The sequence below is a fragment of the Tenrec ecaudatus genome, chromosome 1, assembly GCF_050624435.1.
Source record: "Tenrec ecaudatus isolate mTenEca1 chromosome 1, mTenEca1.hap1, whole genome shotgun sequence".
Lineage (NCBI taxonomy): Eukaryota > Metazoa > Chordata > Mammalia > Afrosoricida > Tenrecidae > Tenrec > Tenrec ecaudatus.
Window position 1 is genome coordinate 243,925,110 of NC_134530.1, and position 11,914 is coordinate 243,937,023.

Below are 11,914 nucleotides of genomic sequence, written 5' to 3' on the forward strand. Positions count from 1 at the left end.
GATCTATATAGGGAAAACTATAGAACACTATTACAAGAAACCAAGAGCGACCTCAACAAATGGAAGAATATTCCATGCTCTTGGATTTGGAGACTTAATATAGTTAAGATGTCAGTTCTGCCAAAAGCACTATATAAGTTTAATGCCATCCCGATACAATTACCATCATCTTTCTTCAAAGAAATGGAAAAACTGATTACCAACTTCATATGGAGAGGGAAGAAACCCAGAATTAGCAGAGAACTCCTCAAGAAGAAGGACACCGTGGGAGGGCTTGCTTTACCTGACTTTGGCACATACTATGCAGCCACAGTTCTCAAAACTGCATGGTATTGGTACAATGACAGATACTCAGACCAATGGAAGAGAACTGAAAACCCAGAAATAAAAGCATCAGCATACACACAGCTGATCTTTGATAAGGGCCCCAAATATATCAAATGGGAAGCCAATGCCCTCTTTAACAAGTGGTGCTGGAAAAAATGGATATCCACATGCAGAAAAATGAAGCAAGACCCTTATCTCACTCCATGCACAAGAATAAACTCAAGGTGGATTACAGACCTTGAAGTTAAACCCCAAACTATTAGGGCCATCAATGAGGGAATTGGGACCACCTTGAGAACTTTGGCGCAGGGAATACACAGGCTATCAGAAATAGGGAAGGACACAAAGACAGAGGAGGCACAAATCGACAAATGGGATACACTGAAGATAAAAAACATGTGTACATCTAAAGAATTCACCAAGAGAGTAATAAGAGATTCCACAGACTGGGAAAACATCTTTAGCAATGACACATCAGACAAAGGTCTTATTACTAAAATCTACAATACTCTGATAGCTTCCAAAAAGAAAAAAAACCAATAGTCCACTTGAAAGGTGGGCAAAGGACTTGAACAGAAATTTTACAGGGACAGAAATCCGAATGGCCAACAAACATATGAGAAAATGTTCCCGATCTTTAGCCATAAGAGAAATGCAAATTAAAACAACAATGAGGTACCACCTGACACCCTCAAAGGTAGCCCAATTCAAAAATACAGAAAGCAACAAGTGTTGGAGGGGCTGTGGGGAGACAGGAACTCTCATCCACTGCGGGTGGGCCTGTAAGTATGTACAGCCACTAAGGAAATCAATCTGGTGATACCTGAAACAGATGGAAATAGAGTTACCATATGACCCAGCAATTCCCCTACTGGGCATATACCCAGAAGAGGCAAGGAACAAACCAAGACCAGACATCTGTGCTCCAATGTTCATTGCGGCACAGTTCACAATTGCAAGGAGTTGGAAGCAACCCAAATTTCCATCAACTGACGATTGGATTAAAAAACTGTGGTATATACATACAATGGAGTACTACGCATCACTAAAAAGCAGTGATGAACGTATGAGGCACATAGTGGCATGGGAAGAACTGGAGGAAATCATGCTAAGCGAAGTAAGTCAGGCACAAAAGGACAAGTACAACATGAGCCCGCTGAGGTAAGTATTAAAAAATTTTTTTTTTAATTAAAAAAATTTTTTAAATTTTTTTTAATGCAAAAGTGGCATAGGGGGAAAAACTACTGTATACAAACATTTCTGGGGTGAAGACTGTGTAGTATGGCAGAAACCAGATCTAAACCAGGGATGCACATGGTAGACAACAATGGAGGAGGTGGGGAAAGGAAAATAAAAGGATGAATATAAGGAAGAAAAGGGAAGTGGGGGCGTGGGGCACTAATTCACCCAAGGGGAGGGTATTGTTTATATCTCCACAGGGAAAGCGGGACCAGACTTCAACCCGGTGCCGCAAGGTGTGAATGCAATATCCTGGCGTGGAGTAGGGCCCAGCACCAAAAATTAAGTGGATTCCTGCCCCTCCCCCGAAAAGAATTTGTTTCAAAGGATGACATTGATTCTGCAGCTCTGGGAGATGGACATATCTGATCAGAGCACACGGGAGCAGATGAAGGGGCAGGAGGAGAGAGTGGAACACAGCCTGGCCCAAGAGGCCGTGAGGATAATGTTCCTGAGTAGAGCAGCCAGTCCACAGAGAGAACAACATGGCTGGCCCTACTATGAGACATGATGCCCCTCAGTGACTAAGGGAGATTCAGGGGACAGCACCGGAGACATAATGTGGGAATTGCACCTGACCTGATCCCACCACACCGAGGCAAAGCACTAGGGGAGTGCAGTGGAACAGCAAGGGAATGGAGTGGCAAGGTCCCCAGGGAATGCTGAAAGTGGACTTTGGGGCCAGGGCATGGTGCCCCAACAGACTAGACTGGAAAACGCTCCTAAGGGCCAGCAAACGATCCTTGAACGAACTACAAGCTTTTCTTTTGTGAAGTGTTTTGTTTTGTTCTTTGTCAATGGTTTGTTTTTGTTGTTTTATTGTCTGGTTGTATACTGTTGCTTTGTTTTCTTCTGTCTTGTTTTCGTGCATGTTAGTGTCTCCACAGGTCTGTCTGAATAGGACAGGCTGGATGAACTATCTGGAGGAAAAACAATAGGACAGACAGATCCGGGGGGACAGACAGATCTGGGTGGGGGAGGGTGGGGAGGGTAACGAAGTGGTGTTAATAAACACAGGGACAAGGGAACAACATGGGACCCAAAATGGTAGTGAGGGGGGAGTGACAGGCCTGATAGGGAACGATCAAGGGTAAGGTTGCGTAGAGAAGAGGTATAGCTGTAGCCCAGGTGGGGGCGGAGCATGGTGGTGGGGCAGGAGGAAAGTCAAGGGAGAGGGAGGAAGGAGCTGGGATTCAAGGGGCATTTATGGAGGTCTAGACAAAGACATGTACATGCAAACATATATATGAGGATGGGGAAATAGATCTAATTGTCTACATTTATAGGTTTAATATTAAGGTGGCGGAAGGACCTTGGGCCTCTACTCAAGCACTCCCTCAGTGCATGAATACTTTCATTTATTAAATTGGTACTCTATGATGCTCACTCTCCCGACACAACTGCTGAAGCCAAAGTGGGTGAACAAGTAAATGTGGTGAAGGAAGCTGATGGTGCCCGGCTATCAAAAGAGATAGTGACTGGGGTCTTAAAGGCTTGAAGATAAACAAGCGGCCATCTAGCTCAGAAGCAACAAAGCCTACATGGAAGAACACACCAGCCTGAGTGAGCGAGTGATCCCAAAGGGATCAGTTATCAGGCATCAAAGAACAAAAAATCACCATATCATTGGCTGCACACCTCCATGATAGGATCACTGAAGACAAATGGGTGCATAAGCAAATGTGGCGAAGAAAGCTGATGGTGCCCGGCTATCAAAAGCGATAGTGTCTGGGGTCTTAAAGGCTTGAAGATAAACAAGCAGCCATCTAGCTCAGAATCAAAAAAGCCCACATGGAAGAAGCACACCAGCCAGTGCGATCACGAGGTGCCAAAGGGACCAGGTACAAGGCATCATGCAAAAAAGAAAATATGTGTGTGTGTGTGTGTGTGTGTGTGTGTGTGTACATATATACCACATTAAATGAAGGGGAAAGTGCAGAGTGGAGACCCAAGGCCCAAGTGTCGGCCACTGGAGATCCCCTCATAGAGGGGTTTAGGAGAGGAGATGGGTCAGTCAGGGTGCAAGGTAGTACCGACGAAGAGCACACCTTTCCCCCAGATCCTGGATGCTTCCTCTCCCCAACTACCATGATCCGAATTCTACCTTGCAGGGCCGGATAGGGCAGAGGTTGTACACTGGTACATATGAGGGCTGGAGGCACAGGGAATCCAGGGTGGATGATACCTTCAGGACCAAGGGTGTGAGGGGCGATGCTGGGAGAGTGTAGGGTGAGTGGGTTGGAAAGGGGGAACTGATTACAAGGATCCACATGTGACCTCCTCCCTGGGAGAGGGACAGCAGAGAAGGGGGGGAAGGGAGACTCCGGATAGAGCAAGATATGACAAAATAACGATGTATAAATTACAAAGGGCACATGAGGGAGGGGAGAGCGGGGAGGGAGGGGAAAAAAAGAGGACCTGATGCAAAGGGCTTAAGTGGAGAGCAAATGCTATGAGAATGATTGGGTTGGGGAATGTATGGATGTGCTTTATACAATTGATGTATGCATATGTATGGATTGTGATAAGAGTTGTATGTGTCCCTAATAAAATGTAAAAAAAGAAAAGGGAAAAAGAAAAAAAAGAAAGAAAGAAAAGAAAATGATTAGGGCAAAGAATGTACAGATGTGCTTTATACAATTGATGTATGTATATGTATGGACTGTGATAAGAGTTGTATGAGTCCCTAATAAAACGTTTAAAAAAATTAAAAATAGTTGAATTTTAACTGTTGTAAATGTTACAACAGGGTAAATGTAGACAGGGTTCTCTAGTGAAACAAAACAAGAATGCTAATTTTATATATATTTATACAGATAGATATATAACATAAGAAATAAACAGTTAATTAAATTATAAAGCAGTACAAATGGCTCAGTGCAACTCATTCCCATGAGACAGTTGTGAGACACTGGCAGTCTTTCAAGTCTTGAGGGCTGCCAGGTAGTCCTCTGTAGAGCAATTCAGGCTATCTTGGCACAGGCAGCAAATAGCAAGGTATGTCACCAACAGTCAGTCAGATGACAGGGTCCAACAGTCCCCTGCTCAAGAGATGTACATTCCAATAGTGTGGTGAAGTAGGTCTTGAAGGAACCTCAAATTACAGTGAAACAGTCCATGGGTTAGGTGTCCCACAGGTAGTGTAGTTTGCAAATTGAGGCAGAGAACAAGCAAGGCAGCCACAAACTGGTCCAATGGTCAAAGAGCAAGAGATAAAAAAGGCAAGGCTCACTGAGCCATTTATCTCTCTGCCCTTCAACTAATCCCACATATGTTTACTGGCCAGGTTGGCACAATAAACTAACTCAGTCCATAATGAGGAGAGAATGTGCTTTCATAAGCTTTTATTAAGACAAGTACAAGACATAACATAGCTATGTGAGAGGAGCATGTAATCCAGATTTGGGGATCCCAGGGCAAGCTTCCTGCAGGAAAAGAAATAGAAGTTGAAACTTGAGCAGCTTGAGTAAGGTGGGAACTCTTGAAAATTATGAAATGGGTTCTGGTGGATATAGATGAAGTAGCGAAGGAGCAGGAGGATAAGGGCAGAGAAGAGGCTGGTAAGAAGGACAAAAATCCCAGGTGCCAGATGATGAGTTTAACACTGATTTCCATAGCAGTGACCACTTGTCTAGGACATTGTCAAACTTTTGCATGGGGTTTGGTTTGTTCACCAGTGTTCCCAGTTGTGTTTGCAAGTGTAGGCACCAAACTTTTTTTCTTATGAGTGCTCTTCCATCATTAAAAATAACCCACACAAAACTTCACTGCCACCTAGTCCATTCCAATTGAAAGTGACCCTCTAGGATGGAATAGCACTGTCCCTGTGGGTTTCTCCATCATAGAGGCAGTCAATAAAGGTGCAAGTGTGATGAGGGTACATTCACCATCTCTTTTTCTGAAAATACCATTCAGCAGATTGTGAATTCCACCTACGCTTTTAGGGCATGGAATGGAAGAAAAGGGCTTCACAGCTCAGGCTCAGAGTGAAGATGGAGGCCCAGAGCCTACGTGGTTTCTGAGGCAAGAAAAAGGCCCAGGAAATGGCTGGCTATCCACTAGGTATGCCCAAAGGGAGGTACCTAAGAGAATTAGAGCTAGGAAGGCACTGTCCTCCCCAGTGCCACTACAACTTTACTTTGTCAGAATAAATGTAGTTTCACCTTGCATAAGAATTCTTTATTCTATCTTTCATTTTTTATACCTTAATTTTGATATTCTTTATTCTTTTATTTCTATACCTTAATTTTGTTATAATCGCAATTTCATAGAAAAATTACAAAAATTTCCATATGTCTTATATATTCACCAAATATTAAAATCATGTCCATATATTACATACAATGTTTATTGCACATTTTTTCTGAATTTGAGAGTAATTTTTATGTGCCATGCTTCTTCATACATAAATATTTTCATGTGTATTTCCTCAAAACAAGGACTTCCACAAATAATCACAGTATAAATATTAAAGTTTAATTTTTAACATGGTTATAATACTATTATCTTACTTAAAGTCCATATTCAAATGATTCCAAAGTCCCCCAAATTTTCCTTTGTGGCTCATTTTTCTTAACCAGTGAATCAAGCCAGGATTACAGATTGCATTTGTTGTCGTATTTTTAGTCTGCTTTAATCTGAAATTATTCTCCTGCCTCTTATGACTTCATGCATTTGAATTATGGGGTAGATTAAAAATATTGAAAGTACCATGGACTCCCAGAAGAAGAATCAAATCTGTCTTGGAAGAAGAACAGCCAGAGAGCTCCTCAGATGTGAAGATGGAGAGACGTTGCCTTGTGTGCTTGAACATGCTCTCAGGAGAGACTAGCTCCTGGAAAAGGATAGCATGCTGGATGAAGAAGAGAGTCCGTGAAACAGAGGAGAACCCTCAGCAAGATGGGCTGGCAGAGTGGCTTAAACAAAACCACTACGGGGATGGTGCGGGTCTGGGAAATGGTTTGTTCTGTTGTAGGTAAGGTCACCACAAGTCAGGGAAAACTCAACAGCACCTAGCAGCAACCACATAACACAAAAGATGTTGTGTCCTTCTCAGTGCATCACATCAGAGGACACATGGACGAAGTCAGTGTGTCGTTTTGTAAGTGAGCATGCGCCTAGACCCCTTAAAAAGACATTTTTGAAAAGGGACATTCAGCATTTCAAGACATAGCTTGCCACATCCAAAGTCTAGGCCCACGGGTCTGAAGGTCTTCATGGGGAGAGACGATTAAGAATCAGGGGACAATCAATATCCGTTATAACCACTTTGTATCTTTTACTCTAATATCTATACCATATATATCATCTTAGTCTTTCATAAATAGATATTATTACATTAGCACTGAAAAGAGTCATCAAGGTCAAGCTACTAATGAACATTAACCTATATTATAGCTCCTGGAAGCCATATTTAACAGACTGTCTTGAAGCCTGAAGTAATCAAATTGAGGTGGGGAATGTGTTTTCTCTAAATCATGTCCACATAGTCCCAAAGCTCATAGCCCCCTATCCCCGCACCTCTCCCAGGACCTAGTGTCCTTGGTTGCCTCTGACTGCTAAGTTCCCTCGTGAGTTCCCTACTCACAGCTCCTCCCATCAAAGGTCACTTTCATCTAATCAAGGCTTTTGTAACCTCCTTAAGCATTTGTAATACTTCACTTTCTCTTGGGAGCTTTGGAAAGCTAGACTATCGTTGCCAAAGCATTGAATTGCTCTCCCTCTTAAGGTATCCTTTCCTAGGCAAGGGACTGTAAGATTGTCTTTTCCCAGGAATTGCTCCTTAAACATTGATGGAGGTTAAAGGTCATAAGCTAAATGCCCCCAATAAAAAAATATTTATATAGAGCCCCTAGCAAAGGAACTTGTATTTTAATAATCCTGTGCTCAAAGGATACTCAAAGGTTCTAAGTGCAAAATCCATCACAGAAGGCTGCCAGTAGGTCTGGCTTTAGGATGTAATATAAGGAGAAAGTCACGTTTCTTTTTTGTTTTTAATTGCATTATTAGGGGCTCATACACTTCTTGTCACAATCCATACATATATCAATTGTATGGATTGTACAATCATTGCCCTCATCATTCTCAAAACATTTGCTCTCCATGTAAGCCTCTGGCATCAGCTCCTCATTTTTACCTCCCTCCCTGCTCCCCTCCCTCATGAACCCTTGATAATTTATAAATTATTATTTTGTCATATCTTGCCCTGTCCGACGTCTCCCTTCACCCACTCTTCTTTTGTCTGTCCCCGAGGGAGGAGATCACATGTAGATACTTATAATCGGATCCCCCATTCCAACCCACCCTTCCTTCGCCCTCCCAGTATCACCACTCACACCACTGGTCCTGAAGGGATTATCCGCCCTCGATTCCCTGTATTTCCAGTTCCTATATGTACCAGTGTACATCCTCTGGTCTAGCCAGATTTGTAAGGTAGAATTGGGGTCATGATGGGGGAAAGAAGAAGTATTCAGGTACTAGAGGAAAGTTGTATTTTTCACCGTTGCTACCTCGCACCCTACTGGCTCATCTCCTCCCCAAGACCCTTCTGTAAGGGGATCTCCAGGGGCCTACACATGGGCTTTGGGTCTCCACTCCGCACCCCCCTCATTCACCATGGTAAGATAGTTTCATGCAGTGTTTAAATCTTGGTTTTCCCCAGGACGCTCTCGCTCTCGCTCTCGCTCTCGCTCTCGCTCTCGCTCTCGCTCTCGCTCTCGCTCTCGCTCTCGCTCTCGCTCTCGCTCTCGCTCTCGCTCTCGCTCTCGCTCTCGCTCTCGCTCTCGCTCTCGCTCTCGCTCTCGCTCTCGCTCTCGCTCTCGCTCTCGCTCTCGCTCTCGCTCTCGCTCTCGCTCTCGCTCTCGCTCTCGCTCTCGCTCTCGCTCTCGCTCTCGCTCTCGCTCTCGCTCTCGCTCTCGCTCTCGCTCTCGCTCTCGCTCTCGCTCTCGCTCTCGCTCTCGCTCTCGCTCTCGCTCTCGCTCTCGCTCTCGCTCTCGCTCTCGCTCTCGCTCTCGCTCTCGCTCTCGCTCTCGCTCTCGCTCTCGCTCTCGCTCTCGCTCTCGCTCTCGCTCTCGCTCTCGCTCTCGCTCTCGCTCTCGCTCTCGCTCTCGCTCTCGCTCTCGCTCTCGCTCTCGCTCTCGCTCTCGCTCTCGCTCTCGCTCTCGCTCTCGCTCTCGCTCTCGCTCTCGCTCTCGCTCTCGCTCTCGCTCTCGCTCTCGCTCTCGCTCTCGCTCTCGCTCTCGCTCTCGCTCTCGCTCTCGCTCTCGCTCTCGCTCTCGCTCTCGCTCTCGCTCTCGCTCTCGCTCTCGCTCTCGCTCTCGCTCTCGCTCTCGCTCTCGCTCTCGCTCTCGCTCTCGCTCTCGCTCTCGCTCTCGCTCTCGCTCTCGCTCTCGCTCTCGCTCTCGCTCTCGCTCTCGCTCTCGCTCTCGCTCTCGCTCTCGCTCTCGCTCTCGCTCTCGCTCTCGCTCTCGCTCTCGCTCTCGCTCTCGCTCTCGCTCTCGCTCTCGCTCTCGCTCTCGCTCTCGCTCTCGCTCTCGCTCTCGCTCTCGCTCTCGCTCTCGCTCTCGCTCTCGCTCTCGCTCTCGCTCTCGCTCTCGCTCTCGCTCTCGCTCTCGCTCTCGCTCTCGCTCTCGCTCTCGCTCTCGCTCTCGCTCTCGCTCTCGCTCTCGCTCTCGCTCTCGCTCTCGCTCTCGCTCTCGCTCTCGCTCTCGCTCTCGCTCTCGCTCTCGCTCTCGCTCTCGCTCTCGCTCTCGCTCTCGCTCTCGCTCTCGCTCTCGCTCTCGCTCTCGCTCTCGCTCTCGCTCTCGCTCTCGCTCTCGCTCTCGCTCTCGCTCTCGCTCTCGCTCTCGCTCTCGCTCTCGCTCTCGCTCTCGCTCTCGCTCTCGCTCTCGCTCTCGCTCTCGCTCTCGCTCTCGCTCTCGCTCTCGCTCTCGCTCTCGCTCTCGCTCTCGCTCTCGCTCTCGCTCTCGCTCTCGCTCTCGCTCTCGCTCTCGCTCTCGCTCTCGCTCTCGCTCTCGCTCTCGCTCTCGCTCTCGCTCTCGCTCTCGCTCTCGCTCTCGCTCTCGCTCTCGCTCTCGCTCTCGCTCTCGCTCTCGCTCTCGCTCTCGCTCTCGCTCTCGCTCTCGCTCTCGCTCTCGCTCTCGCTCTCGCTCTCGCTCTCGCTCTCGCTCTCGCTCTCGCTCTCGCTCTCGCTCTCGCTCTCGCTCTCGCTCTCGCTCTCGCTCTCGCTCTCGCTCTCGCTCTCGCTCTCGCTCTCGCTCTCGCTCTCGCTCTCGCTCTCGCTCTCGCTCTCGCTCTCGCTCTCGCTCTCGCTCTCGCTCTCGCTCTCGCTCTCGCTCTCGCTCTCGCTCTCGCTCTCGCTCTCGCTCTCGCTCTCGCTCTCGCTCTCGCTCTCGCTCTCGCTCTCGCTCTCGCTCTCGCTCTCGCTCTCGCTCTCGCTCTCGCTCTCGCTCTCGCTCTCGCTCTCGCTCTCGCTCTCGCTCTCGCTCTCGCTCTCGCTCTCGCTCTCGCTCTCGCTCTCGCTCTCGCTCTCGCTCTCGCTCTCGCTCTCGCTCTCGCTCTCGCTCTCGCTCTCGCTCTCGCTCTCGCTCTCGCTCTCGCTCTCGCTCTCGCTCTCGCTCTCGCTCTCGCTCTCGCTCTCGCTCTCGCTCTCGCTCTCGCTCTCGCTCTCGCTCTCGCTCTCGCTCTCGCTCTCGCTCTCGCTCTCGCTCTCGCTCTCGCTCTCGCTCTCGCTCTCGCTCTCGCTCTCGCTCTCGCTCTCGCTCTCGCTCTCGCTCTCGCTCTCGCTCTCGCTCTCGCTCTCGCTCTCGCTCTCGCTCTCGCTCTCGCTCTCGCTCTCGCTCTCGCTCTCGCTCTCGCTCTCGCTCTCGCTCTCGCTCTCGCTCTCGCTCTCGCTCTCGCTCTCGCTCTCGCTCTCGCTCTCGCTCTCGCTCTCGCTCTCGCTCTCGCTCTCGCTCTCGCTCTCGCTCTCGCTCTCGCTCTCGCTCTCGCTCTCGCTCTCGCTCTCGCTCTCGCTCTCGCTCTCGCTCTCGCTCTCGCTCTCGCTCTCGCTCTCGCTCTCGCTCTCGCTCTCGCTCTCGCTCTCGCTCTCGCTCTCGCTCTCGCTCTCGCTCTCGCTCTCGCTCTCGCTCTCGCTCTCGCTCTCGCTCTCGCTCTCGCTCTCGCTCTCGCTCTCGCTCTCGCTCTCGCTCTCGCTCTCGCTCTCGCTCTCGCTCTCGCTCTCGCTCTCGCTCTCGCTCTCGCTCTCGCTCTCGCTCTCGCTCTCGCTCTCGCTCTCGCTCTCGCTCTCGCTCTCGCTCTCGCTCTCGCTCTCGCTCTCGCTCTCGCTCTCGCTCTCGCTCTCGCTCTCGCTCTCGCTCTCGCTCTCGCTCTCGCTCTCGCTCTCGCTCTCGCTCTCGCTCTCGCTCTCGCTCTCGCTCTCGCTCTCGCTCTCGCTCTCGCTCTCGCTCTCGCTCTCGCTCTCGCTCTCGCTCTCGCTCTCGCTCTCGCTCTCGCTCTCGCTCTCGCTCTCGCTCTCGCTCTCGCTCTCGCTCTCGCTCTCGCTCTCGCTCTCGCTCTCGCTCTCGCTCTCGCTCTCGCTCTCGCTCTCGCTCTCGCTCTCGCTCTCGCTCTCGCTCTCGCTCTCGCTCTCGCTCTCGCTCTCGCTCTCGCTCTCGCTCTCGCTCTCGCTCTCGCTCTCGCTCTCGCTCTCGCTCTCGCTCTCGCTCTCGCTCTCGCTCTCGCTCTCGCTCTCGCTCTCGCTCTCGCTCTCGCTCTCGCTCTCGCTCTCGCTCTCGCTCTCGCTCTCGCTCTCGCTCTCGCTCTCGCTCTCGCTCTCGCTCTCGCTCTCGCTCTCGCTCTCGCTCTCGCTCTCGCTCTCGCTCTCGCTCTCGCTCTCGCTCTCGCTCTCGCTCTCGCTCTCGCTCTCGCTCTCGCTCTCGCTCTCGCTCTCGCTCTCGCTCTCGCTCTCGCTCTCGCTCTCGCTCTCGCTCTCGCTCTCGCTCTCGCTCTCGCTCTCGCTCTCGCTCTCGCTCTCGCTCTCGCTCTCGCTCTCGCTCTCGCTCTCGCTCTCGCTCTCGCTCTCGCTCTCGCTCTCTCAAATGACAAAGGAAACAGCATATGTTTATGAAGAGAAATTTAAGCAAGTAAGAGAAAGGGCTTTTGGATAAGGCAGACTGGGCTTCCAAACCTGCCCCCCAACCCCATGAGGTGGATATTTGAGTTTTGAAAACCTGTATTTCCTTCTCATAAACATAGATCATAACGCCTACCTCTGGAGAGGTGGCAAGACCCTCATGTCGTGATATATGTAGAATACGTGGTGGTGGTGGTGTATAGTAACCACTCAGTAACTTTGAGTTATCATTATGGA